This window comes from Lissotriton helveticus, chromosome 6, assembly GCF_964261635.1.
Source record: "Lissotriton helveticus chromosome 6, aLisHel1.1, whole genome shotgun sequence".
NCBI lineage: Eukaryota > Metazoa > Chordata > Amphibia > Caudata > Salamandridae > Lissotriton > Lissotriton helveticus.
Window position 1 is genome coordinate 1,803,361,553 of NC_136067.1, and position 5,516 is coordinate 1,803,367,068.

A 5,516-nucleotide genomic window follows, 5' to 3' on the forward strand; every position below is an offset into this window, starting at 1 on the left:
GATTTGGGTAGAACGGGATTTGACTCATGACAAAACTCTTAACATCAGAATAAAAACAGGCACTGGCTAAGATACTTTTCTCTCACAGTTCATCCATCAGACACACTGCTAAATCCTGCGTCCCATAACTGGTTAACCGCACCTCTGAGGTCATCACGCATGACAAGGAAGCACTTCCCACATGGGATCATAACCCTATCAGCCACACAGCCTGCCAGGCATGTCTGCGGGCAAGTGCTGCAGCACCCCCACATGCACAGAGTGGTAAAAGCACTATATAAATGCTACAATGTTACGCAATACTCAATCTGCACGTTTTGCAAATTGCACTCCATGCAAGGTTTCTAAGCTTCGATGTATTCCTGTTTCACAGCTGGGCTGAGGAAGATAACATTGATTTGACCGATAACATTTAATGTTGATAAATATTAGTGAATTTCTGGTAAAATTGCACTGAAATTCCACAGACCATATTTAAGCTTAGACACAATGTGCTACGGACTTATAAGCAGACCCAATTTGCAGTGCTAATGTTAGCACTACAGATCGTAGAATGCATTTATTGTTTATACTAATGCAGCTGAACTAGTTACCATTATTCCCCACCTTTAAATATATTTGATTACTGGCTATTGCTGGTCTCCCTAAGCAAGTGAGGGTGATTATGAATGTCACAAATCGTGACCAAGATGCATTAGAAATGCAGTGCGTGTCCCAGAAGGACAGCAGAAGATGTCACTCATCTGACTTATGGTGATACAGCAGAGTAGAAGGACGAAGGAGTTCCGGGTTATAAAAGCATACTTGTCTAAATTAAAATCAGAAATGATGCGGTATAACACAATGCATCCTGTGACATGATTAGTTCCCCATGCTGTTATTTTAACACTAATGAACACTGCCAGGGTGTACATTTTACCTCATTAGTACCAGTGCAATATAATCCGAATGCTGCAATCAGTAACTAAAGTTGATTGGTTAGTTCTTTCCAATATATCTAACACTTTGCGACACCACATTGGGTGCTTTCTCCTACGGATCTCACATCAACTCAAACTAGAAACAACATTGTTTTGGGTCAAAGCTGTATATTATGCCAGAGATGGTCAATTATTATGCAAGTGCAGCATATTCATAATTATGAGGGAACTCTCCACACCAGCACAATCACATACTTCCAGTAGCCAGAAAAAATTAACTGAATTAAGTAGTAATGTAGTTGACCTCAACTTTATATCCTACATAATCCATAATTTGCAGATTTTATCAAATAAACTTCATCAAGCATTTGCATTGCAATAGGCTTCGCATTTGCGAGATTTTGAGCTATTGGCATTGTCAATGACAATGCCTTTTATTTATGTTTAAAAAACCTGCAATAATAAAAGGTATTGTCATTTACAATAGACTTATTGCATTGTAAATGCTTGTTTTTTAAAGAGCCACGGTTTGGATATAGTCTGCCAGGAATTCCACAGTGGAGTGCTCTTTCTTTCCTTGTGGTGTTCAGTCTGTGTGAGCCTGAAAATAAAGGGCAGATGAGGTCTAGGATGGTTCCTAAAATGCATCCTGATGTGGCCCAGTGAACACCCTCAAGACTCTAAACTCGGGTAGAAGCGCACCCGCTGATACCGACCACATCGTCCATCATGCTCCGGGGTCACACGCTGATGGGACAAGCAGTGTGCGACCTCATTCGGACTTACTATTTATACAGGCTCCCATGAGCCGCTGGAGGTGACGACCTCGAGACAACGCACCTGCGCGCCTTAAGAGGTATCTGGACCTATGAATATTTTCGGCAGCCCACGCAGCAACCCCGTGCACACGCCTAATCCCTGCTGATGAGCGTTAATGAACGCGAAACACGTGTCCAGGGATGGCGAGCACACCAGTGAACACCCTCAAGACTCTAAACTCGGGTAGAAGCGCACCCGCTGATACCGACCACATCGACCATCATGCTCCGAGGTCACACGCTGATGGGACGAGCAGTGTGCGACCTCATTCGGACTTACGATGTGGCCATTGTATTGGTCACAGTGGGGGCAGGCAGGCGGCCTCTTCACTAAATGAGATGTGAATCACTCTCTAGCAGCAGGGCCACCAAAGGAAGCCGTTTTCCCCTGCTAGTTGATTGCTCCTACAATGTTGCTTTGCAGACCACTGCCCCAGACACAGAGGGGAAGGGGGAGGAGGTTGTGGCAACTGCAGACGCCTTCCTTTATGTTCAACACACAGGGCTGGACGGTCACTCAATAATTTTTTAATTCGTTCCATTCGTGCCGTCCTGTGATGCATGTCTAAAATAAAGTAGGGGAACGGACTGTGCTAAATTTTAAAAATTGGGGGAACGCCTTGCCCTTCGGATCCCCTCCACTTCTACCACTGTGCGTAACAATCCAGCGCCGAGCACCCGGCTGCGAGACTTAGTGTGTTAAGAGCTCCAGAAGGAATGCCGATCAAGTTCTATGCTGAGGGGACTAGTTCAGGGAGTGGTCTCCGTCAGTTGACAGAGTGACATTGTATTTAATGGTTTGGTTTCAAGTTCTTAGGTTGGATGGGATGTAGTGAGCCCCCCGGCCGCTACCATACTTTGTATTGCATTCAACTCCCAGGGCCGGGCTCGGACCGAGGAGTATTTAATAAAGGGTGACGTCAGCACACGTGACTGACGGCACGAACAGAGCATCTGTGTAGACGTACCTTATTGCTGCTCTGCCATTAGTAGTTAGGCCTACCCCTCCCAATCCCTAGAAGACGGTTGCAGCCCCCAGGGAAAGTCCGTGGGTGTAACCCTAGGTCTCACGTGCACAAGCATACCTGGAATATCACACTCCCCAGTTAAAGTTGTTTTCCACAGATGTTTATTCCATTTTATAATCGTGTAAAGTGCTTAATTTGAGCCAGTGGTTTCCAGTATTCGGCACCTGTGTGTAATTGGTGTCCGGTGCTGGCACCTGGCATTTAATTGTCAACATCGCACTTATGACAGTCTGTTGGCGCTGTTTAGCTGATTTAAAGATGAGCAGAACGGCTGTTCATGAATACAATATACATTAAAAGTACTAATACCTGGCTCCCCAATCATTCCTTTATCTTTGGGGATCTGGAATAACCTGAACTGTTGCACTTGCAGGTGAGAGAGAGGATTAGTAATGGTTTTGGTACCCATTGGCAGAGATGTCAAGGGCAATGAATGGTGCAAGCTGCAGTGGCCCCGTGGTCAGGGTCCAGGCACTTATTAGTTTACAAAGTAAAACACTGTTTAGCCCATAACGCTCCCTTGGAGCAGTGATCCGTTCCTTCTGTCTGTTCCTCACAGGGAGACGCTTATTTTACGAAGACAGCCGAAGAAAAAGAAATTCACAACTCCAGGGGGATATCAAAATATTGCAAAAAGCACCAAACCCCCAGTCAATTTTTATACTGGATGGGTCTAAAAAAAATGGGCTTGGCTGTGTGTCAAACTCCAAGGATGGATGCGCGGACGACTAACGTTTGCGAGAGGCGTGGCTACGAAAGTGTCTTCTGAGACCCAACCACGAGCCAAGGACGACTGCCGTTTGAGAAGGGCGTGGCTACGAAAGTAGATTCTGAAACCCATGACAATTCACTGTGGATGTATTAAACAATTATTTTCAAATCGGTATATCAGAACCCCAGGGTTCTTTCATTCTTAAATACTCCTGGAGTGCTACCTACCTTCGGTGCTTCAGTTTGAGCTGGCATTTTAAACTATGAAAACAGAAAAAAGGCGAAGCTCTGCTGTTACAGGAGTATTTGAAACCGCCATCTTTGAATGTCTCGATATTTACTGATTGGTGCAGGTATTCTAAGCATTGCGGCGCAGAGTGAAAATTAAAAGTAATACATTTTAGGAACTGTTGTGTTGCTCATTATGTACGTCACATGCAAAGTTACTGGCTATTAATTCGTTCAGGACTAAAATGCCATCGTCACATGGAGTTTTAAATATATGCTTTTTACTAGTGTTAGTACAGTAAAAGGTTAATACTTGTTTTTTGTATGGTTATAATATATATATATATAGTGTCAGGTTGGTGGGGAATTGTCATGCGACCCAAAAAAAATGAATTGTCAGTGTGTAGCGGGTATAGCGTGTGTATAAGGCTCCTGTTTTTTCTAAGCATGACTATATCGTAAAATTATTTATGTTGTAGAGTGCAAGGCAGATTCGGAAGAGTGGCAGTTTGCTACATGACAAACATTCTAAAACATTCACGGTTCTAATGTGATGTTTAAAAAGTATGTGCTCCAGGTGAGGCTCGAACTCACAACCTCGGCATTGCTTTGCTTTGTACTGCTGTATAAGTACCGCGCGCTAACCGATTGCGCCACTGGAGCTCTGACACCATTCGTCGCAGATCTCTTTATACACCCTTCTGAGCGGAGTACTTTTACATACGGTATAGTATTATCTGAGCGGTTACTTCACATTTCATACTTTTAAATTCAAAGGCACATAAAGGCACCCAAGACATATGAGAATCTGACGAACTCTTAGTTAATGTTAATAATGCGAGTCACAGTTGCTTCGTAGTGACTGCACTTTCCCCTATGTTAGACCGCTAAAGGCGCCACGTATTTGAATGTGTTTAACAAATAACGCTCTTAAGTCAAAAGCAGACGGTATAATGGAAGAAAGGTACTTTATTTTAAAATAAGGGTTAATTAGTAAAGCCCACAGGCATAAGTAATAAAGGATGGTCCACACAGTGATCGAAGTGGGCGGGATCGGAAGGGCACCGTGTGCCCCTAGTTCTTTTATTAAATGATTCACTTCCCCTACTTTTTCTTTTCAAAACTGTGTCCCAGGACGGCAGAAATAGCAAAGGTATTCAGATAAGGCTCGGCTTGCTTTCGTGGATGGTCGGGGACGGGCAGAGATGGAAAAGGACTGTCTCTTCCTTACTGCCCAGCGAAGAAACAGTCAATGTCCTCTTCTTTTCTGTGCTGGCAGCTGCCCCCCCCTCTCTTCCTACTATTCCATCTCTTTCTGTCTTGCGCCTCACTTAACCACTTGGCTGCTAAGGGTGTTCGATGAGCTCCATTGACTTTTCATTGAAATCAATGGAAAGTCCATGACGAGTTACCCTTGTCATTAGCGCTGAAGGGGTTAATGAAAACCGTGACATGAAGAAACGGTTCTCACCCTCTCCTTCCTTCTTTCATTTATTTGCTTCCATGTGAAATTGATCCAAAAAAGAAAAACAATCTTGCGGGGAAATGCCTTTTTCTGACATTTTTCTATCCCAAAGTGCAGCCTCGGCATGGAGAGAAATTGTTTAAAATATGAAAAATAAATACATAGCTAAATAAAGCAACTTTAGGTAAAACCACTCGCTGATTTCTGAATAGTGAGTGAGAGATCTTTAAGGTGACCATGTTGTTTCTTCTTACATTTCACATGCTTTACTTAATCTTGCATTCCCTATGAGAGTTTGCTTTCACTTTTTTTTTTAGGCAGCATATTACTCTTATCAAGTTCATAA

General features: G+C 43.5%; 1 non-coding gene across 1 annotated transcript; it reads right to left on the reverse strand.

The window, feature by feature from the left end:
* Positions 1–4,274: 4,274 nt before the first annotated feature.
* Positions 4,275–4,368, reverse strand: TRNAI-UAU (transfer RNA isoleucine (anticodon UAU)). Its single transcript has 2 exons — positions 4,331–4,368; positions 4,275–4,310 (listed from the first exon to the last, which is right to left on the reverse strand). It is a non-coding gene; the product is annotated as a tRNA-Ile (tRNA).
* Positions 4,369–5,516: the final 1,148 nt, after the last annotated feature.